Source organism: Hyperolius riggenbachi, chromosome 4 (genome assembly GCF_040937935.1).
Source record: "Hyperolius riggenbachi isolate aHypRig1 chromosome 4, aHypRig1.pri, whole genome shotgun sequence".
Classification (NCBI taxonomy): domain Eukaryota; kingdom Metazoa; phylum Chordata; class Amphibia; order Anura; family Hyperoliidae; genus Hyperolius; species Hyperolius riggenbachi.
In genome coordinates, this window is record NC_090649.1 from 18,971,975 (window position 1) to 18,996,379 (window position 24,405).

The 24,405-nt window shown below is 44.2% G+C and overlaps 2 pseudogenes; both read left to right on the forward strand.

The window, feature by feature from the left end:
- Positions 1–19,495: 19,495 nt before the first annotated feature.
- LOC137505742 (U2 spliceosomal RNA) lies at positions 19,496–19,708 on the forward strand (annotated as a pseudogene).
- Positions 19,709–20,907: 1,199 nt separating this feature from the next.
- On the forward strand, positions 20,908–20,970 carry LOC137505845 (U2 spliceosomal RNA; annotated as a pseudogene).
- The last annotated feature ends 3,435 nt before the right edge of the window (positions 20,971–24,405 follow it).

Consider the following 24,405-nt stretch of genomic DNA (forward strand, 5'->3'; position numbering starts at 1 on the left):
GGGAGAGACATGCATACGAGCGCATTTTTCTGCGCTTGTATGTGTCTGACAGCTTTTTAACATCCTTGCGCTGCGATTGAAATGCTGACAGCGTTGCGTTTCATCAGCGCTTTGAAACGCAGTGCACTGCTGTGCGCTACAAGCAGAATATCTATGAAAAAATTTATACAGTGCTGATTGCAACAAAAGCTGCGTTGCTGAGACATGCAACGCAGCAGTGGGCTCGGTCCCTTAGGAAATGCTATCTGTTCAATAACCGTCCATCTCTTCATCCATTAGAACCACCCAAGGTTAACCGCTGTTAAATGTTTTGAAGTTGCTCTGTCTCCACTACCGCCATTTCTGCGTGTTGTGAGCATTGGTGAGGGCTTATTCACACCTTTTCGCTCTTTTTTTAAGCACCGGAGATTTTCAAAATCGCCCTAAAAGCGCTTGCGCAATGATTCCCAATGAGAGTGTTCACATATGAGCGGTTCGTTTCCGATCCACTCAGCAAAGCTCTGCCATTACCATTTTTGGGGCGATTTCTTCCGCAGTGGGCAAAGGAAAGTCTTTTGGCCAACTACACATGCACGGTCTGCTCGTGCGCTCCCGTCACCTGGAGCATTCTACCTGCGCAGTAGTACTGCCCAGGCACAGTACGCTCCCGGCTACAGGAGTGAGATGGGGGAGCGTGCCTGGCCAGACTGCATGCGCCGACTGGAGGACTTTTCGAGGCCAGTTGTGAGTGAAGTAGAAAGTGACTGAGGACGATGAGGGAGCAATCAGGCCGGAGGAAGGCCCAGGCATGTATACATTTTTTTTAAGGGACCCCATCTCAGGTACACTTTAACTGTTCATGAAATAGTTTAAGGTTTATGTGAAGTGTAATGATGTATGTTTTCTACATCTATCTATTTCACAGCTGCAGTTATTACAGACCAAGACCAGCGGGTGGTCCAGCTGACACAAGAGGAGGCGGTGAATGACCTGGTTGGCCATGTTCAGCAGCATGAGCGGGAGATGCATCTGGAGCAGCAGAAGCTGAATTTTGAGAGTTGGCTTGAGCAGCAGAATGCTCAGTTCCAGGCACAGTTCCAGCAGATGGCTGGATATGAGCAGCAGCAGAATACTGGAGAGGCAGAACCGCAGAGGCTTCTTGCTTTTAGGGAGGAGGTTCTGAAGCTACATCAGGCTTTTGCACAGCTGGCAAGGACTCAGACCATCATTTTTCTTTTTTATTTAAGTGAACCTGAACCCTGGCACAGGACAGAAGAAGAGTATAGAGAACTGCACCCTGTATGCATTTAGAGATTTTAGCCTGCCTAATCCACTTTCATCTGTGACTAATTGCCACTGTAATTTGATCTTTCCGCTGTGTCAGCTCAGGAATCTCCCCTGCCACAGCAGAGCAGCTAATATGTAAACAAAAATATTAACCCAATGTTTGCTTCAATAAAAGGAGGAAGTAGACACACTGCAGATTTATTGCAAGTTTTGTATCACTTGTAACAAAGAAATATAAAAAAAACCATATGCAACAGCATAATAAACTTAAGAGCACAAAGGCTGTTCTTCTGAGTTTGACAGAAGCAAAGCATAGAGACATCCACCCTGTATGTATTTAGAGAGTTTAGCCTGTCTAATTTCTCATCTGTGACTAATCACAAGTGTAATTTGATCTTGCAGCTTTGTCAGCTCAGGAATCTTCTCTGCCATCATAGAGCAGCTAGTTTGTTAACACAGGAAGTTCCATACTAAAATTTTAACACATTTAACAAAATATATTTGGCAAAAAGGCAACGTTTTTGTTTTTGCGGCAGCATTGCGTATTTACTTGTCTATGTATGTACTTTGTGTGCTGGGGAACAGTTGTTCTGTATGCAAAGAACGTATTAGATCTGAAAGACCTGGTAAACCAATAGGCTGTTTCCATTTGATGAAATTTCTCATCCATTGAAAACAGCTGACAGCAAGTTGCTTCCTGCACAACACAAATTTAAGACTTTGAAGTCTGAAAACCACTGCGCCTGCGTTGCCGTGTCCTAGTTCCCGCTGATGTCACCAGGAGCGGTCTGCGCAGTACACTCCTGGTGACATCAGCGGGAGTGAGGACACGGCAATGCAGGCGCAGTGTTTTTCAGACTTTAAAGTCTGAAATTCCGGAAGTGATCCGGAGGCGGGGCCAGATCATCGGTGAGTGGCTGCGCGGGCATTGTTATATTATACTAGTTGATGATGAAGATGACATTATTCAAAAAAGACTTAAAGAGAACCAGTGGCCCCAGAAAGAAGATTTTATACATACCTGGGGCTTCCTCCAGCCCCATACGCACGGATAGCTCCCACGCCGCCCTCCTCCGGTTCCTGTTTTCGGCGGTACCGGGTCCCGTTGTTTCGGCCAGTCGGCGGCAGCACGCGGACAATTGTCCTCATCACAGGGGCTCCCAACATACCCGTACGCGTGCAGCTGCATACTGCGCAGCCGCACACGTAAGGGTATGGAGGGAGCCCCTGCTCATACGGACAATTGGCCGCGTCCGCCGGAAGTGATGGGACCCATTACCGGCGATCCAGGATGTGGAGGATGGCGGCGTGGGAGCGATCCAGGCTTATGGGGCTGGAAGAAGCCCCAGGTATGTATAAAATCTTTTTTTCTTTTTACGATTCCGGCGTCTCTGGTTCCCTTTAACCAAAAGAAATGGCTGCAGAAAAGAGCAGAGTTTTCTGATGTTTGTTTAATGCAGGAGTTAGTGGAGAATAATCCTGAGGATTTTTTCAATTATTTGAGAATGAGCAAAGCAAATTTTGATTTTTTTTACTTGCTTTAATAAAACCTGTTGTAGAGAAAGAAAATACAAACATAAGAGAAACTAACAACTTTTGACAGTAACACTGCTGTATCTGGCAACTTGAAGAACATATGAAGATCTGAAGTTTAGTACAGCAATTTCTGCACAGTTTTTAGAATAGTTCCAGAGGCCTGCCATGTACTTATAACTGTGCTTCAGGATGAGTATATGAAGGTAAGTGAATTTTTTTGGTCTTGTTTTCAATATGGGCCTGTTTCCACTACAAGTGGATTAAGGGTATAGAAAACTGATTCCTCATTTCATTTGAGTCAGGTTTTTTTTTCATTCTGAATCCGCGTGTGGTGGAAACAGGCCCAGGTCCGGATTTGTACTCTTTACAGGCCACTGTCACCAGCCACTTCCCTTTAGTATAGCTTGCGAAATGACCCCTCCCCTTCTTTCCTCCAGTATAGGTAGCCAGATGACTCCCTTAATCACTCATTCCCACCCACCCACCCCTTTCAGTATAGGTAGCTTCCAGTGCAGAATATTCTTCTTCCTTTCCATCTTCAATGCTGTCCAAATACATAGCCCCCGACCATAATGCAAAGGTGCACAGAGAGCAAGGTAGCTGCTGCAGAAGCGGCTAGCAGCAGAGTACCACGGTCAGGCACTCATCTGATGTACCTGCATTGCAGCATTTTCAAGCTAGCAAATACTGCACCAGTTTTGCCAGCAGCTTTGGTGCCCTTGCTCCTGTGGTGCCTTGGGCTATGGCCTATGTAGCCCTTAGTGTTAGGTATGTGTATTATAACACTTAATATTTTTCAACCAAGAATTACATTTTATATTTTTTGTGTTTGTAATTTACTGTAGTTGTAGTATTGTTGATTTGATCAAGTGCCTGCTGCTGTTGTGGTGATTATGTGAACTGTTCTCTCCAGCGTACCCTGTCTAGGTTTTGTGTAGGCAGAGGTTAATTTTATCAGAATCAGTACTAGACACACTGTGCATTTTTCATGGATTCAGCTATCCTTTGTTGATTACATGGTTTTTTGCATAATAATCAAATGTTAAGAATTTTACAAAAACTGATTGGCCTTGAATGATTTATGATGGGAATATACTAGGCAGATTTGTATTTGTGTTTTCCATTATGTGCTATGGAAAGCGTATATGTGATACTGCCTAGTGTGTTCATGATTTAACCATACCTGCCGCCTGGACGTGATTGTCCCGTCCAGGCGGCTGCTGCTGTGCTATTGTGCATGTGCCCTTGCCGCCCCCCGTTAGCCCAAAGATCAATGAAAGGGAACTTAGTTCCATTCATTGATCTAAGTACCTGGCAGAAAAACCTGACGGCTTATCAGAGGCTGCAGTCTTTCTGAGCAAAAAAAGTTTCCCATCCTCCTTATCTCCTTATGCTTCCTGGAAGCGAGAGCGTTCGCTTCCAGGACTAAAAAAGAAAACCTTTTTGACTGTGGCCATCTTGTGGCCAAATAGTAAAACTACATTCACATACATTTTTTATAAAATAAATATATATTATTACATTTAAAATTAACCGTTTATCTCCCACACCAAAACAAAAAACATAATCATTTCCTAAGGGTCTGAACTTTTTTGAGATGCATGTGAATATTACTAATATTTTTTTTTTTTTAATTATAAGCTTGTAAATAGTGATGGACACAAAACTGAAAAATGATCCTTTATTTCGACATAAAATATTGGTGCCATACATTATGATAGGGACAAAATTTAAATGGTGTAATAACCGGGACAAATGGGCAAATACAATGCATAGGTTTTAATTATGGTAGCATGTATTATTTTAAAGCTATAATGGCAGAAAACTGAGAAATAAAGCATTTTTCCTAATATTCCTGTTAAAATGCATTTAAAAAATAATTCTTAGCAAAATATACCACCCAAAGAAATCCTAATTGGGGGCAGAAAAACAAGATATAGATTATCACAATTCATTGTGATAATTAGTGATAAAGTTATTAGCGAATGAATTGGAGGTGGAAATTACCCGTGGGCTGAAATGGATAAAAATGCACACTGTAATTTTAATTAGAGATAAAAGTTTTGCATGTTATAGCAACGCTAAAACAAGCTAGTTTGGTAAATAAATAGTGAATGGTGTTATTAATGAATTATAATAGTATAAAATAATAGTAATATAATAGTATAAAAGTTAAGATAGCAAGGGGTAATCTCTCTCTTCTCCATTCACTGTTTTATATAAAATATGTCCCGCTGTGCAGGGGTGTATGGGCCATGGTCGCAGCAGTCACCTATATGACTGTGCCCAGGGCTCCCTAGGGGTCAGCTTGTCCTAAGTCATGTGCTGTTGCAGAATGGGTTATGAAATACTCATTTTTTCATGATATACAGGCTGCACATACATTTTTTCTCCCTTGTTCTGTATTCCAGCTCACAGTAAAACTGGCCCCTAGTGGCTCATAAGGGGTGCACTTTGTGTGATATGGAACCCAATAACAGGAAGAAGATTGTAGATGCAGTGATTGGATCGTAACAAATTGGGTGTTTGATTATTTCTTGAACCATTTTTTTGTGTGTGTGCTGCTGCATTCCTCCTCCGTCTTGCTGGCTAACTATAGTTAGGGACATATTCCTGGTTATTGGTAATGAGGCATCTAATACTGACTATCTACACTGAGGCATGTATTCCTGGCCATTTTTATTAAGACTTTTTTGTAGTTATCTATACTGAGGCACCTATTCCTGACTACCTATATTGGAGACACCTACTTCTGGCTATTTATTGTAGGGAGTGGTGGTGGACCGAATCCAAATTCAGCATTGGTGTCTCCGAGGTTTGTAGCTACGACACTATCCCTGTATAATTAATTTATAGTTAATGTGGTAGCATGAACGTTGTATAGACTTGTATTGGTAGTGTAATTTTTTGGGGTATTTAAATTAATTAGTGTGTAATAAATGGAATGATTTTAGATCTAATATCTATTTATTTTTAATGTGATCATTATTGTGTTCTTTAAAGGCCTTTTTTTATTTTTTTGTAGTTCCCGAATGAACAAGAATGAGTGGCTTGCAGTTGCACGTAAATTTGAGTCACTCTGGCACATACCAAATTGTGGAGGAGCCCTAGACGGGAAACTTGTGCGGATTGCACCACCTGCAAATAGTGGTTCTTTTTATTTTAACTATAAAGGTTTTAATAGCATTGTGTTGCTTGCGCTCGTCAACGCCAAGTATGGGTTTTTGATGGTAAATGTTGGAATCAATGGGAGGGTTTCGGATGGGGGAGTGTTCCAAAAATTTTCTTTTTGTCAGAAATTGAAAAATTATTTAGATTTACCAACCAATGACGAAAATGTGTGGGTTTGAATTTATTTTTTTTGGTTGATGACGCTTCCCCCCTTGGGAAAAATATGTTGAAACCTTTTCCCCAGAGTCATTTGGAGCATGATGAAAGGATTTATCATTATAGAATAAATAGGGGGTAGAAGAGTCATGGAGAATGCCGTTGGAATAATGTCACAAAGATTCAGAATCATGTTTTCTACTATTTTGGTTGCACCAGAATAAGCAGTAACCTTTGTACTGACATGCTGCATGCATCATAATTTTCAACGGCGAAATAATTCGGGGGGGGATTCGGTAGGAGAGAGGATGCTAATCATGTTCCAGTTATTGAGTTATTGACAATGTTTCTGTGTACCCACAATTACCTGGATTGAACCCTACTGTGCCAGGAAATGTTAGCAAAGAGGCAAAGGAGAATAGGCTGAGATGCATGAGGTATTTCAACCTAGAAAGTACACCTTTTTCAAGAAACAATGATTGATGACCTTGAGCACAATGTGTAATGTACTGACCTTTATTTTTATGTTTTTCACTATTGATGGGTGAGGCCATACTGACTTATATAAACCCAGGGAGAAACAAGAAAATATGAAATTGTAAAACAAAAATAGATTTAAAAACTCTCGGTATTTAAGAGAGATAGAGCCATGCAACTATCCATACCCCAACAAGTGTACTTGACTTTGTCCCGTGTTGCCAAATACAAGCCAGGTGTCACAGACACTTGCCCCTAATGTTGAATGCAATCCCCTTCCTTTCTCTACCTGGTCTGGCGATGTCCTCTAATAAAGACCTACTGGCTTCAAGTTATAAACTTTTTACACAACTGACTGGGTTGTTCAGTAACAATGGTTCCTAATCTGTGTATACTCAGCATAATTACAGATGAAGGATTACTCTGTAGTACCAAAACGTTTATTCACTGTTTGTGGCCAGACAGGAGATAGTTATGGAGTGGTTTAAATTTTTACGCATTGAACCACTAACGCGTAAAAATGTATGTGTTAATGTTCCTGCACTAGCGGGAATGCGTAAAAATGTACGCAATGCGTCCCGCCGACCTCCGAGGTCGGCAAGCTGCCAGCGAGGGACTGGAGCAGCAGTGAGTGACTACGAGGGCACAGGATGGCTGCATGGGGCTGGTAGAAGCCCCAGGTAAGTGAAACTCATTTTTTTATTTTACTTGGACATTCCCTTTAATAGAACAATGGTATAATAGGCTGGATTGTGGATTACCCTATTAAAAGCTGTTCTACCTGCATAGAAATCGTATAAAGCAGCTCCACCTAACTTTGGATAGGTGTAAATACAGGATCTGATGCATTTTTTTTGTGCTCATGACTGTCTTCAAATGTCCACCCTGTATGTAGGCGCTCATCGTATCCTTATTGTTCTTCAAGTCATCCTCATGGAAGAGACCTAACCTCTAACTAACAATTAAAAACAAGTGTAAACCTGGGGCAGCTAGTAGCCATATAATGGTCTACACATTTTCTAGAGATCAGCAAAAATTTGATTGAACTTAAATGAAACCAACAGTGCTGCACACAAACTGTTTTTGGAAGCTAGCCTCCATTCGCTGCATCTGTTTTGAATGCAAGTTGTGTAATCTTCCCGTGTTTGGGTTCTGCACATATGCAGCTGGTCAATTTGTGTGCAAATGTGGAAGCACTGCCATTTCCACCTGTTGTACAAAAATGCATCAGTTTGCATTCAATATATCTAATTTAGGGTTTAGTGCATAGTTTGCACCTGATTTGTATTCAAGGTGTTTAAGTCTCTAGGGGATGCTGCACATCTCTGTTGGTTTCATTTCAGTTGCAGCCTGACTAGGAGAGCTGACAATCTTTTGCTGTTCCCCAGTACCATTAAGATAGCTAAAATCTGCTTGAATGCTGGGCTAGTGCTGACTTTATACTACAAGATGTCTGTTTAAAGGTGAAAGGCAGTTCTCAGGCATTCTCCTTCTTCTCTGACAAAGATACAGTAAAATACCATATTGATTATATCCTTATTTTGTAAACATCTGGGTGTCAGTACTTATACTCACCAAGATGTATCCTCCTCTGATCATCAGGCTATCAAAGCCACACTCAGTGTCGACTCACCTATCTGAGTTGGGACTGGTGTCTGGAAATTAAATGTCAGTGTCTTGAAAGAAGAGGAGACTATACAGCCCTTTCAGGGGCGCTGCTGGTATAAGCAAGGCCAACAAGGCCTTTTTTCCACAGACTCAGACATGTCTGGGTCGATGTTGTGCAGACGAATCTTGACATATATGTAACTGATCTCTATGCTGTGCAGGAGTTCCCTGATACTGGTACTTGTGACCTGATCTTTTATACCGAGGACAATTGCCTGGCTGTTTACGAGAATGTTCAATGGAAGGAGGAATTGGGTGATCATCTGCTGGCTAAACTATCATTTGACCTTTGGTTTGATGTCAGATCCTGATTTGTGACAATTCATCTGTACCACCCGTATGTAGAGCCGGAGATGGTGAGTATATTTTTGCAGAAATACTGTGATGTAACTGGTGCTCCGCAGAAACTGCTGAATGTGTGCGGTATGTGGCGCAGTAAAATAAAACAAAGTTAAATTTCATAAGGATCCCAGCGGGTACAACGGTCTACTGCAACCCCTTGGTGTCTTCACACTCGCAGAAGACCGCTGTACCCTCTCCTTCCCTGGCCATCTGCTGTACTGTCGGAACTGTTTTTTTGTATGGCCATTTAAAAAGACTCAGCGCTACAGACTGTGCCCAGCACTGCTGTGACCTCTGCGGGGCTCATGACCACTTAGCCAGAAGTTGCCCCAAGTTGGAAGGAAAATGTCTGTATAGTCAGGTTGCTAGGGGGTCTGGGGGCGTACGAGAGAGAACGGCGCCGGAGACTTGGGCGCAGGACACAGCCAGTATATGGCTGATCCTGCTGCCGCACAAGTCCGGGCCGTGTTAATTACTATTCCCCCTCCAGGCCAACATGGATAGTGGGGGAATGAAATAATTCGGCTTCCAGCAATTGCTGGAAGCCGAATTATTGTTTTAAAAGCAACTTCAGATCCGTCTTCTGACGGCGCTGAAGTTACTCCCTGTGCCTGCGATAGCCGTAGTTCCTATTACGGCCTATGGTGGCGCCGGCTGCGCCCAAGTGTCCAGCGCTGGATTTACCGTGTTCGGTCTGGGGGGTTCAATGTCTGACATATTGAAAATGCCTCTGTTTGATGAGGATAATGATGGTCTGCCAGATAGTGAGGATGAATAGGATTATATTGTGCCTGATACTCCGCCCTCTTTGCTTGAAGTGACCCAGAGATGAATAAAAAGACTGTTTTTTTTACTTAACTGGGGCTTCCTCCAACCCCAGAAGCATGGATGTGTCCCTCGCCATCTTCCTGCAAGTGCAGGAGGCTCCAGCTGATGTCACTCAGTCAGACTGAGCCCGGCTGAGCAGTCTACCATGGTTTAGTTGCGGCTACAAGGAGGATTCCGGGTGGTCCGCGGGAGGCTTGCGTGATGACGGCGAGGGACGCATCCGTGCTTATTGGGCTGGAGGAAGCTCCGGGTAAGTATTCTTGATCTCTGGGTCACTTTAAACCTCATGTGGCCGATATTGTTCAATCTGTGACCCCTCAGTGTTTCCCAGTCAGTCTCTGCCTCCCTGAGCTTATAGTCCCCTCAGGATAAGGTTGCTGGTGTCCCCCACCCCTGCCTCTGATATGCCAGTATCTGCCCCCGAAGTATCACTGCCCGATTAGCCTGCTGCTAGTAATGTATCCTCTGTGCCCACTGGTGCAGTTAAAGACTCCGTGGGTGGCCTGCAAGAGGAGCAATCAGCTGTTCCCCAAACCTCTGGTACTGCTGAGGACACAGACGGCCTTGAGCTGTCCCAGTGGCAAAAGAAGAAGCGCGACAAGCGCCTGGCTGTGTCCTCTGCTGGGGAGGGGAGGAGCTTACCCTCTGCCTCCTCCAGCGCTGAACCACTGGGACCGATATTCCCACAGCATCAGCCGCATCCCAGAGCGAGACAGAGGTCTGTGATTCCCGTGGCCAGGGGACAGAGCTTACAGCTAAGGGCCGGTTCACACTTGCGGTTTTGCAAAAACCGCACCGGATGTCCGGACCGCACTGGAGCCGGATCGGACCTGAACCGTACGGTTCCTGTCCGGATCCGGTCCGGTTGCATACGGTTTCCGTGCGGTATGAACACGGTTGCGGTCCGGATCCGGATTCTTAAAGAGTACCTGTATAAAAAAAAAAAAAAAAAAAAAAAATTTTGGGGTCTGGGAGGTCAGCAGAAGGGGGACCTGTGGAATCAGGCCCTCTGCTGTTTAGCACTCACCTCCACCTCCGACATGCTGCCAACATCTCCGGATCCGGATCCAGCTGTGCTGCTCCACTCCAAAATGCTTGCCCATGTGTCCCCAGCCAATATCGCCGCAAAAATCCGCATAGGAAGTGGGGTAGAACATCCGGATTTTTTGCCAGTGTGTTGTGCGCTCTCCGGTTCTCATTGGTTTCCATTGGCCGGATGGTGCAGTCCGGCTCCGCCCCGGATACGGCTGCCGGAGGAGCCGGACCAAAAAATAGCGCATGTTGGAACGGACACCGGAGTCCGGATCCGGTCCGGCTCCGGTCCGGACGAAACGGACACATGTGAACCCTGGCATAGACTTAACATTGCTATGCCGTGCGTCCGTTTCGTCCGGCCAGCATGCGGTGCGGCTCCGGCACGGCTATTCCGGATAGCCACCGCTAATGTGAACCGGGCCTAAAGGCACCAGTACACGAAAAAGTCAAAAGGTGCAGAAGTGTGTGCAGATCCCCAGCAAAGTACCGCCCAGGCTATATTAAATAAAGTGGCAGGGACCACATTTTCCTTCTCCCAGCTGCATAATGTACATGCACAAGACATAATTGATGCTTCCATCAGCCTGCTGGCTGATGACGAAATAGACAATCCTCAGGCTAGTGACTGAGAGTAGGGAAGCTTCCAGTGATGACCGCCCTCCTACTGCCGCACAGAAAGTATGTCGGGAGGACCCCTCAGACAGTATGCCCGACTCAAAGAAAATGAAAATCGATGCCACCCTAGATGAAATGGAAGATGTTTCAGAGGCCACCTCTTCCTCTCTGGGACCAGCGGTACTAACTGATGTTGAGTCATTTAAGCAAGCAATAGGATTTGCTTGTATTGACCCCGTAACCTCTAGCCATGGATCTCTGCAGTAGAGTGTCCCTCTTCCTTGTCATTATGAGTTTATTGTTCCTTTCACTGAACATTTGGGGTATAGGTTCCATATACAGGAGGACTGCTGTTCTGCATGACCTTGCTACTGTGTCTAATTGTGATGTGATATCCTTGCAAGATTGTATGTTGATGTCCACACCAAAAGCTAGTGAATGGCCTTATGGTGCATCTGCCTGGACTACTGCAGGATCGAACTGCAACGAGGGTGTAGGCCTCTTCATCAAAAGTTCTGCAGCCCATATACTTACCTCTCACACTATCGTTCCTGGCAGATTGTTACTTGTGAATCTGGACTTCAGAGGTCACTTTATTTGAATCTTTGCACGAAGATGGTACCCTGATGACTGGCAAGCTGCACTAGCCATAACCTGATGTGTGCCATGATGTTTTTCTGTTCCAACTTCCAGTTAATCCTTTTTGATCTGCAATAAAAGAGACAAAAATCTAAAAAAAAAAATAAAAATGCCGGCTCTTGTGATGATCCTTGTACCTAGCTCAAGTCATGATTGCCTCCATGATCCAGTTCTGGCTAGTCAAGTCTGAAGAGCAAAAAAAAATAAAATTCCTATACGCGTCAAGGTGTGTTAGGATTTGAGGTCTTTATGGGAGCCTTCTTTGAGGAAAGGAGGCCTGTGTGTGGAAAATGGATGAAGGTTCTACATCTTCGGTGGCCCCAGAGGTGCGCCTAAAACATGTGGCTAGTGTTTGAGTGGCAAGAAGTGATAGCCATATGGGTCTGTTGAAGGTGGTATTTGAAGATTTGTTAATGTTTAGTGGGGTTGGGAGAAAAAGGAAATTTTTTTGTTTGGCAAAGTTCAGAAACCAAAGTGTAGTTGAAGTTGTGTTTTATGAGTTAATGTATGAAAGTATAAAAAAAAAAAAATAGATAAATTGTAAATGTCTGAATTTGACATTTGTGTCCGTTTTGATGTATAATCCATATGTGACTGGGAGAGAAGTGGAAGCACAACTGAAGCAAAATTTTGAAGAGGTGGCATATAGAAATGAAGTGACTCGGTATGCAGGTATTTGGGCAGGCAAAATAACACAAAGTAAATCTGCAGTCTGATGTTATCTCACAGGAATAGATATTTTCACCCCAAGCAAACCTTCTATATCGGAAAGAACAAGGGCTTCCTGAGATATTCCGGGATAACCAAGTTCTGTTGGAAATGTGGAGTGTTTGGGCACCACACATCAGAATGAGAGTCTCAGGACGTGGTGCAGTGTCGGAATTGTGGAGGTTTGGGACACCGGATGGAGGCATGTAAAAAACCAAAGCAGTGTACAAAGTGCCACAAAACTGATCATTTATAAAAAGGATGCTCATCTTTGGAAAACAGGGAGGTGACAATGCAGAATTTTGCAGAGGTGGTAAAAGAAGTCAAAATAGAGATGCTGAGAGGGAATCTACCTTTGTGGATACACAGGAGGTAGCAAGTGAGGAAATGGGTAGTGAGGAGTAGAGGGAAGAACTGAGAGACCTAAGGAAAGACAGTGATAGAGGGGAAGAGCAGAAAGGGGATCGAGAGCGGCAGACAGTGGAGGATAAGAAGCAAATGGATATGGCTAAAAGGAAGAAGGAGCTAATTGGAGGGGGGGATAGAGAAAGAGAAGTAGCCCACTGATAGTGAGGAAGTGGAAAAAAAGCAAGAAAGGAGGTAAAGATGGAGGTGGTGGGGAGGAAACGTGGAGGTGTTGAGGGATAGTGCACCTGTGAATACTGAAGTCCTACTGGACATGGAGGATGGAGGTAATGAAAAAAATAAAAGGGAGTGGAGGAGGAGAATGAGGAAGCGAGAATGGCATATAAAAAGCAAGGTTGGGGAAGGTGGAAAGTGGGGCTGACATTGATTAAATGGGCCCTAAAAGACCAAGGATTTTGTACATTGATGTGGAAAGATCTCCAGCGACTCCAGAGATATTCAGGAATTTGGTTGACTCCCCACAAACTGCGATTGTGAGGTTAACTGACGGAGTTGAGTGAGAGAAGTGCATGCCTACCAAATACTGCTGGAAAATTGTTGTCTGAATTAGGGAGTAAGGAGTATCCAGGATGAGGATGAGTCTGAGAGTGGGTTCCCTCAATGCAAGAGGGCTAAAGATGGACACAAAAAATGTTGTAAATTATTTTGAAAGAAGGTTTTGATATTTTATTTATTTTTTTAATGCAAGAGTGCTTTTTACGTTATAATGAAGTGTACACAGATTGTGAGGGTTTTAGTTTGACCTGTTGATATGGGGAAAATGAAACCAAAAATGCAGGACTGGGGTTTTTTTAGTTAAAATATGTTTTTATCCTGAGAGAGTATAGAAATTGACCCTGACAGAGTATTGCTGCTGGTAGGTCAAATTAAAGATATTAATTTCAGATTAATATTTATGGTTATGTTGAGAAAAAGAGGAGGGTGAAGTTATTTGAAAATAGAAAAAAAAAAAGAAATGAGTGGTTCTGAGAAAAAATTATGTTGAGGGAACTTTAAGGGCAACTGAAGTAAGCGGAATATGGAGGCAGCCATATTTATTTCATTTTAAACAATACCAGTTGCCTGCCCTCCTGCTGATCTATTTGGCAGCAGCAGTGTCTGAATAACACCATAGACAAGCATGCAGCTAATCTTGTCAGATCTGATAATAATGTCAGAAACATCTGATCTGCTGCATACTTGTTCAGGGGCTATGGCTAAAAGTATTAGAGGTAGAGGGTCAGCAGGGCTGCCAGGCAACTGGTATTGCTTAAAAGGAAATAAAAATGGCACCCTACAAATCCCTCTCACTTTAGTTGTCCTTTAGTTCTGTTTTGGAGGAAAGAATTGGGAAAAGCTTGGATAGGTCATTCAAGATTTTGAAGGAATGAATGGAGAATTTTTATTTAGTTGATGTTTGGAGGGAAAAGAATGGTGGAACAGAGGGCTTCTCATGGGGGAATGTAGGAGTCAAGAGCAGAATTGACTTTGGCTTTGTGTCAAAAAAAAAGATAATGGTGGAAAATTTTTTTTATTCAGATTATAAAATAATATGTAACATTGTAACAGAGAGGAGAAAATGGAAAAAGGGTATTGAAAATTAAATATGAGTTTGTTGGAGGAGTGGGAAGTATTTTTGGAGTTGAAAATAAAGTACGAGAAATGGAGAGTGAATATATATATATATATATATATATATATATATGTATGTATATATATATATATATATATATATATATATATATATATATATATATATATATATATATATTTAAAAATATAAGTGAGTGGTGTAATGTGGAAATTAATAATTCTGTGTACAGTGGAAATAAATATTTTTTTTTTTATAAGACAGGTAAGCAGAAAAAAGAATAAGATAAAAGAGAGTATAATTTCTTAAATAAGAGACTCCAATGGTTACTTAAGGCCAGGAAGTATTGGCATAATATTGAAGAAGAACTAAGTAAGGTGTAGGAGGAGATTAGGAAGTAGACTAGAAGAGGAAAATAAATTATATTTAATTGGAGAGTGAAGGAAGTAGAAGAAGGTGGAACATGCTATCAGTATATTTAAGAAATGTAAAGCAAATAAAAAAAAATATTGTTGAGATTAAAGGAGAAAAGAATATGGATGTTATTTAAGGAACATATATGAATACTATGATGATTAGTTTCAGGAAAAGAAGACTGATGAAAATTGTATATGTTCGTATTTAGAGAAAGTAGAAAGTAAGCTTGATAGAGAGGATAATGAGGTACTAGACAGATAAATTGTGGTAAGAGAGATTGAAGATACGATAAAGACTTTTAAAAACAATGAGGGCGATTCACACTTGTAAGTGCGATTACCGCCGGCATTTTGCGGAAGTGATTTTTCCGTGATTTCACATGGAAAAATCAATGGACAGTGCTGTGATTTCGCCGTGATTGCATTTAGCGCTTCTATAGCACTGAAACGCGATCGCCGGGAACTCGCCTGAAAATGGTGCAGGCAACGCGTTTGCGTTTTGCAATTTTGGGCGATTTGCGGCAATTAGCGCAAATTGCCCAAGTAAGAACAGGCCCATAGGGTTTAATTACACTAGCGCTTTCAAAAGCCGGCAAAACGCTCAAGAGTGGATGGGCCCCCATACTCTGGGTAGTGATGGATTATCTATAGAATTTTCCACATTTAGGAATATTGTTAAGGATTATTTCATGGAGGTGATTTTAGATATTAAAAAAGGGAATTACTAGAAACAAAAGCAGGGACGTGTACCGTTAATTTATAAGAAAGTGGGGAGGAGGAGAAAGTAGAAAATTATAGGCCTATTCCACTGTTAAATAATTATTATAACATTTAGCTAAATTATTTGCCAGTAGAATGAAAGGTATTGCACATAAAAGTATAGAGGTTGCGCAAGCATCAAAACCAGGAATAACAATTTGAGAAAAGTTAATCCAAATAAGAGATGTACTTTAAAATACAATTAATCGGCATCAAGCAATATCTGTGGTGAGTTTTGACTTTGGTTAAAAATGTTATATAATAGCATTTTAGTATTCTGTTGGTAAATGGCTTTAAAGAGACACTGAAGCGAAAAAAAAAATTATGATATTATGATTTGTATGTGTAGTACAGCTAAGAAATAAAACATTAAGATCAGATACATCAGTCTAATTGTTTCCAGTACAGGAAGAGTTAAGAAACTCCAGTTGTTATCTCTATGCAAAAAAGCCATCAAGCTCTACGACTTTCAAAGTCGTGGAGAGGGCTGTTTTCTGACTTTTATTATCTCAACTGTTCCTGAACTATTTACTTTTTCTCTGCTAGAGGAGAGGTCATTACTTCACAGACTGCTCTGAAAGACTCATTTTGAATGCTGAGTGTTGTGTAATCTGCACATATTATAGAATGATGCAATGTTAGAAAAAACACTATATACCTGAAAATAAAAATATGAGAATATTTTCTTTGCTGCTAATCTTCTAGTAATTATTCATAGTACACAACCAATTCACTATATCATATTTTTTTTTCGTTTCAGTGTCTCTTTAAAGTGACTCCGAGCAGTGCAGAAACTATGGAAAGATGCATATAATTTTAAAGCTCTCTTTCTCCTCTTTCCAATGATATATAAACCGCCGCCCTACGCCTTTTAGTTTTCGCTATTTTCGCGATTGAATTTGCCGCGGCCGCGATTTCGATCGCGCAAATAGAGAAAACTAAAAGGCGTAGGGTGCCGATTTAGGGGTCGTCCGAAAGAGGAGAAAGAGAGCTTTAAAATGATATCCATCTTTCCATAGTTACATTGTATTACACAGGGCGACTTTTTCTCAGTCAGCAGCTCCATTCAGCAGAAAAAGTCGCCCTGTGTAATACAATGTAACTATGGAAAGATGGATATCATTTTAAAGCTCTCTTTCTCCTCTTTCTGGCGACACCTAAACCTTCGCCTTTTAGTTTTCTCTATTTTCTCTATTTTCGTGATCGGTCGCGGCAATTTCAATCGCGAAAATAGCGAAAACTAAAAGGCGTAGGGCGGCGGTTTATATATCATTGGAAAGAGGAGAAAGAGAGCTTTAAAATGATATGCATCTTTCCATAGTTTCTGCACTGCTCGGTGTCCCTTTAAAACAAAAAATACTGGTTAAATCGGGAATACCACAAGGTTCCCCTATGTCCCCATTACTATTTGTTTGTGCAAATGAACCATTACTGATAGCTCTTAGGAGAGATAAGGTGGTAAAAGGATATGAAGTACCGGGATTGAGGTGGGAAGAGTATCCAAACATTAGCATATATGGATGATGTTATGGTTTTATGTGTAAATAAGAGCGTTTTTTAAAGCAGAATATTTTAATATGGTGGTGGGTTTTAAAGTGAATGTAGATAAGTGATTGTTGTATTTTTGAAGTATGGAGAGAAGAGAGAAATGAGCATACAAATGAAAGATTAAATTATTGTTTGATGCTGGATACAAAGACCTGACGGTACATGTGTACAACCCTTACATGGAGGAGCATGTGATCAGAGCCTATCTTAAAAGGTACTGTGCCGAGATTGGTGCTGCTAAAAAGCTGTACAGCCCGTATGGGTACTTTAGGAGCAAGCTCAAGTTCCATGTGAAACTGTTACCTGATGAGCAGGGGTATGGTGGCACGGTGCATCCCCCAGCTTCCTTTACTGTGGCTGGGGAGAAATGTACCGTGTTTTATGAGGGGCAGCCGAAGTACTGTAGGTACTGTTACGAATATGGGCACGTTAAAGCTGATTGCCCTAACAAATCTACCTGCAGGGTGTGTAAGGGGAGGGGCCACACGGCATCCGAGTGCTTTGCTCCCCAGTGCTGTGACATCTGCGGGTCTGCAGAGCATCTGGCCAAGGACTGTAGTAAGCTGCGGGGGAGGAAGATGTTCTCCTACGCTGGAGCTGTGAAGCAGGGGGGCATGTTTGCCGGATGGGGGGAGAATCTTACCCGTCCGAGACCTCAGGCTGAGGATCAGAGGGAAGAGGAGGCGGAGTCTGCTGGGCGATGGGCGGCTGACGTCACGAAAGTGGTCTCGGAGTCGGCGTCTCCCGATACTGTAGCTGCTGTGTTGGGTGAATTGAAGGAGCTGTTGGATGACGCTGCTGTGTTGGATGTGGATCTGGGTGACAGAGTGGAAGGTGAGGAGCTGATTGCTGATGGGGAGAATGTAGCGAGTGAGGCGGATGGCTGCAGGGGGAGTGGTCAGAGTGATGGGCGTGGTGAGGAGGTGGCTGCTACTGTGATTGCGGGGGTGGCTGCTGCTGTGATGGAGAAGGTGATTGGTGAGGCTGCGGGAGTGACTGGTGAGGCTGCGGGAGTGACTGGTGTGAGTAACGCGGTGTTACCTTGTAGCCAGGAGGATCTGTTTGCTGAGAGTGGAAGCGGAGCCTTGCCGGAGGGTGACCACGTGCAGGAGGAGGAGCCGGTGGGGAACGCTTCATGTGTGGAGGCTGCGTTGCGGGTAGAGGAGAAGGAGTCCCGGGTGCAGGGGGCGGATGCTGAGCGCAGTGTTCCCTGTGACGTGGCTGATCGGAGGAGTGTGGTGACATCAGAGGGTTCCAGTACTGTGGGTTCCAGTACTGCTGAGCGGCAGAAGGATGTGAAGTCTGCGAGTGCCAGTGAGAGGCAGGAGGTTACCCTGGAGCAGGGGAGAAGGAGGGAGGAGAAGGGGCAGGTAGTGGGCGTGAGGAGGGAGGAGTTAGGCAAAAGAAGAAAGGAGAGTAGCGGGTCAGAGTCCGGGAAGTAGAAGGGAAGGCATGCTGGGCGCAGTGGATCCATTGGAGTGACAGAGAGTCAGCAGGTGAGGAAAGGAAAGGAGAGGCAGAAGGGTGCACAGTCACAGGGAGTGCAGGAGAAAGGAGAGCCTATAGATTGGGGGTCTCGGATGGAGAAAGAGGAGGAGGAGAAGAAGCAGACAGAGGAAGGGTGGGAGAAGGTGAAGAGTCAGAGAGGGAAGGAGAAGAAGAAACAGTCAGAAAGTGGTAGTAAGAAGATGAAGCTAGGGGAAGGGAGTGCTCCAGAGGTGCCTCTGTCCTCAAACTAGTATGCAGGAGGCTGTGCAGGAGATGGAAGTCCAGCTGCAGGAGGCTGTACAGCCGGACAGTCCTGATGTGCAGCCAAAGAGGTGTGTTGCTGTGCCTGAGAGAGAGCCTGCTAAACAAAGTGTGTCTATGGATCATTGTGTTCCTAACGTGAAGCGTGAGTGGCAGTACTATGGTCCAATTGTGAAGGAATGTAGAGAGTTGGAGAGAACATGGGCGGCGGAGATTGACAGAGTGAGAAAGGAGGCAGATGTGTTGTTCTCTAATCTTTCGGTGTTTGAAATGCAAGATGCTGCATTTTGGTGGGAGGATTTTTTGAAAGAGGATCTTTCTATGAATGCTGTAAAGTTTAGTTTGCCTTTGTGGTTGGTGAGGAGGGTACAATTGTATCAGTGTTCTGCTGAAGTGGAGTACTATAAGGACGACGTGACTATGCAGATGGTTTATTATTTTGTTGATAAGCAAGTAAAGTTGTGGAATAAGTAGGAATATGATGTTATACATTGTTTATGTTTGCTTGTAATTATGTATTTTACTTAAAAAGAGAATAAAAGATTTTATCACGTGATGATTAGGCCGATCTCTCGTTTATGGGGGCATTTATGTCTCAGGGTGACAAGATTGTGACTGATCTGAGATAATAAAAAAAAAAAAAAAATCTGTTCTTATCAGTTTAATATCTGATACGTCCCCTATCTGGGGACCATATATTAAATGGATTTTTGGAACAGGGAGATGGAAGAAGAGCTTGCTCTGTCCACTCCGCGCATCGACCTGGTATTGCAGTACCTCCAGGACCGGTGCACTACTCTCTCTAAGGCCTAGTGCACACCAGAGCGTTTCGGCTGCGGGTCTGCTTGGGTAATGTATTTCAATGGGCTGGTGCACACCAGAGCGGGAGGCGTTTTGCAGAAACGCATACTCCCGGGCTGCTGCAGATTTTGGATTGCGGAGGCGTTTCTGCCTCAATGTTAAGCATAGGAAAACCGCAAACCGCTCTGAAAAACGGCACTTCAGAGCGGTTTGCCAGGCATTTTTTGTTACAGTAGCTGTTCAGTAACAGCTTTACTGTAACAATACATGAAATCTACTACACCAAAACCGCTACACAAAACCGCAAAACGCTAGCTGAAACGCTGCAGAAAAAGAAGAAAAAGCGTTTCTAAATCTGCTAGCATTTTGCGGATCTGCTAGCGGTTTTTGGTGTGCACCAGGCCTTACTGGTGTCAAAAAACAGATCAAAACTACTCAAATACCCAGCTGACTAACAAAGTGGAGGGAAGTGACCTTCTGCAAAGTGTAGTTTTGCTGCTGAATTTACCAGCAAGTGCCGTCCCCCCCGCACTGCTGTGCGTTTTATGTCTGTGCTACCACTACTGGCTGCAGGATAGAGTTGAAATCCTCTCCCCACTGACAATAAAACATTGTTTTAAGTTGTGTCTGCCTTCTTTGTGCATTTGTGTCAATTATTGAGTCTGTATTCTCTAGGCTATAAGAAACAGAACAGAGAACAGAAAAAAAAGAGGAAAAAAATCTACAGACAGAGCGATTAATAGGAAGGAGGAGGAAGACGACGACATACTGTGTTGTCAAACAGCGTACGTATGCAGCCAGAGCAAGCCTGCCAGGCTAGAGACTTGACTTTCTCTGCCCTCCACACTCTCTCCTAGCATGGTGCCGGAATGCAGGGAGCCGGAAGCCTACTTTACTTTTGTTTGCGGCGTGGAGGCACGGCAGCGGAGGGGTGCTGGCTGTTCCAGCGGTGGGCGGGACCATGCAAATGTAATCAGGCGGCAGCTAGGCCTGGCTCTTTCGTCTGCGTCCAGCACAGGGTGCGCCCATCCCAGTGGCCCTGCAGGCTCGCGGGAGCAGTGGGAAGGGGGCAGCCAGTAGCCCCGGGGTTAGTTAGCCGGCGGCTGTGTCGCCACTGCTGCATTTAGAAGGTAGTTCGCCTTAAATCCCATGGAGGGTGCTGTCACGGCGGGTGCAGCTGCGGACAATAAATGGGTTATCGCTTCTCGGCCTTTTGGCTAAGATCAAGTGTAGTTTTTGTTCTGCTAGAGGGGACCTTTGGGGGACCTGGAGGGATGGCACAGTGGCAGTGTGTCCCGCCTAGTCATAATTCCCAGAGGCTGGTGGAATGGATCTATACCATGGTCGAGGCTGAATGGCTGAGGGCTTTGCTTAGGCGTACTGCCCCTGGAAGTGGCGCTCCAGGTGCACCTGAAAAAACCTGAGATGTGGCAGATCTCAGGCGGAAGTAGGGTGCTTTGGTCTGTACTGCCCATATGCATCGCCAACTAACGCAGCTCCCCGGCCTTTTGGCTAGGGAGAGTGCGGAATTTTTTATCACTCCGGCCGCAAGGTCGGGGCCAGCTTGCTGGCACGGGGACTTCGGTTCCCACCCGGCTCCCTCTCGGGGGAGCCACCCAGACCATGTGGACACGGTTGCCACATGGCCAGGCCCTTTGGGTAACCACTGGGCGCAGTAGGGGTCCTCCTCGGAGGACCCCAGGATCCTTCAACCCCTCGGGTGTTGGAGGATGCCACCCCCTGAGCCGAAGGCAAAGGGGGAAGGTTCCCTTCGGGGAACAACCGGAAGGGCCCTGCAGCATTGTGGGGCCCGTGGCTACTCGTGCACGTTTTGTGGGGGTGCTTTAGGGCACTCACGCTTTTTCCGTGCACGGGGCTAATAGCCTTGCTTACCCGGGACCTCTGTTGCATGCAACAGGGGCCAAGAAAGCTTAAAAAAAAAAAAAAAAAAAAATGCGGCCTTAAGCCCAGAATTCAGGGCCCCTGCTGTCTTACAGCAGGGGTCAGGAAAGCAAAAAAAAAAAAAAAAAAAAAAAAAAATCTGTTCTTGAAATTTTTGGGGGGACCTGGAAGGATGGCACTGTGGCAGGGTGTCCTTCCTGGTCGTAATTCCCAGGGACTGATGGAATGGATCTATACCATGGTCGAGGCTGAATGGCTGAGGGCTTTGCTTAGGCGTACTGCCCCTGGAAGTGGCGCTCCAGGTGCACCCGAAAAAACCTGAGATGTGGCAGATCTCAGGCGGAAGTAGGGTGCTTTGGTCTGTACTGCCCATATGCAAAACCAACTAACGCAGCTCCCCGGCCTTTTGGCTAGGGAGAGTGCGGAATTTTTATCACTCCGGCCGCAAGGTCGGGGCCAGCTTGCTGGCACGGGGACTTCGGTTCCCACCCGGCTCCCTCTCGGGGGAGCCACCCAGACCATGTGGACACGGTTGCCACATGGCCAGGCCCTTTGGGTAACCACTGGGCGCAGTAGGGGTCCTCCTCGGAGGACCCCAGGATCCTTCAACCCCTCGGGTGTTGGAGGATGCCACCCCCTGAGCCGAAGGCAAAGGGGGAAGGTTCCCTTCGGGGAACAACCGGAAGGGCCCTGCAGCATTGTGGGGCCCGTGGCTACTCGTGCACGTTTTGTGGGGGTGCTTTAGGGCACTCACGCTTTTTCCGTGCACGGGGCTAATAGCCTTGCTTACCCGGGACCTCTGTTGCATGCAACAGGGGCCAAGAAAGCTTAAAAAAAAAAAAAAAATGTCAAGAGGTAACCGAAGGCACCGACCCACTCGGCCTTGCAGCTTGCACTGCCATGCTGCTATAGGGTGGACAGTTGCGGAGGTGTACGAGAACTATCACCCTTTACGGGTGATACACTGGGGTTTTTGGTACCTGATCTGCCATACTTCTTATAGTATTGGTGTGGGATGGTACTGCTGAGGGATGGCTTCTGCTCCTGACGCTCCCAACACTTTGGGACTGGTGGTAACCAGGTCGAAGCAATTTGCTTGCTCTGTTTCTTTCATCCAGCAAGAAATTATCGAGGGTGTACTGAGGATGCCTCATGAAGAAATCTACTGTGTCCAGTGCTTCCCAAGGTCTGGATATTTTGATGTCACGTTTACCAAGTAATCTGGCCTGCATACCTGTATGCTAAAGGCGGCACAGGAAAAGGACCATGAAAAGATGCAAGGTATCAAGTTTGTTGTCCGGGAGATTAAAAGGATTCACATCACAGTCCAGATGTTCAATCTCTTTGTGCCAGATAATAATGTGAAGAACTTTCTGATGCGTTATGGAGAATACGTGTCTGAGGGGGTGAGACTGAAAAATGTTGGTGGAACTTTTTATGGACTGAGGAGGTACTGGGTCACCCTGGGGTCTGATTCCTCTGCACCGGAGATCGCGAAAATAGCAAAAACTAAAAGGCGTAGGGCGGCGGTTTATATATAGTTGGAAAGAGGAGAACGAGAGCTTCAAAATAGTATGCATCTTTCCATCGTTGCTTGTATTACACAGGACGACTTTTCCCCTAAGTCGGCAGCTGAATGGAGCGTTTGCAGCGATTTCGATCGCAAAAATAGCGAAAACTAAAAGGCGTACCGCGGCGGTTTATATATTGTTGGAAAGAGGAGAAAGAGAGCTTCAAAATGGTATGCATCTTTCCATAGTTACTGCACTGCTCTGAGTCCTTTTAAGAGAACATTGGGAGAGGATGAGTTGTTTGAGAGCCCATCCTTTCCTGGCGTTTTATTCATAGGCATACTCTTCACAGCATCAAAGAGAGTTTTATATACGTATGTGGTCTATCATTCAGGATGAATTTATTAAAGTTATTTTGTTTTGTTTTGCAAATGGGTGTTTGGCCCCTTCAATGAGGGAGAGGTTATTACTCTATTATATAAGAAAGGGGATAAAAGGGAAGTAAAAAATTGTCGGCCTATAACGTTACTTAATACTGACTACAAAGTATTGGCAAAAATTGTTGCCAACAGGGTTAAGGTGGTTGTGTGATAGTTTTGGGGTGAGACAGGGGTGTCCTTTATCCCCGATGGCTTTCATTTGCATTATTGAACCCTTACTGAGAGCTATTCAGTGGGATGTTAAGTGTAATAGGGTAATGATTCCGGGGAGTGGTGGGCAACATGTGAAAGTATCGTCATACATTGATGACGTTTGTTTTGTGTGCTCGTCACAGGGGGATGTCAGGTTAATGGTCAGTTAGATAGATATTGTAGTGTGTCAGGTTTGAATGGAAATTGGGGAAAGTGTAGGGTTTGTAATTTGGGGAAGGAGGTGGAGATTGAAGATGAGGGAGGTAGAGGTTTTGGGGATAGTTTTTGATCCTAGCCTAAGGGGAAGAAGTGTATATCAGGATTTGTTGTTAAAGATAAAGAAAACGTTAGATTTTTGGAGAATGAGACACCTTTCTTTTAAAGGTACAGTATTGGTGATTAAAGCTGTTATTTACCCGCTAATACTATACACTGCTAGAGTGATCCCATCAGCTAAAAATTGGGTTAGAAGAGTAAAAATGTTATTTTTGTTCTTTTGGAGTTCCAGGATGGAGAGGTGTGGGAGGTAAAAGATAAAGAAAATAATTTTTAGAGGTTTGGGGTTACCTGAATTGGAATTATTTATTAATTTACATTATTGGTTAAATTTGATTCATATTCTGCAGTTAAATAATATGGTGTGCTGTATG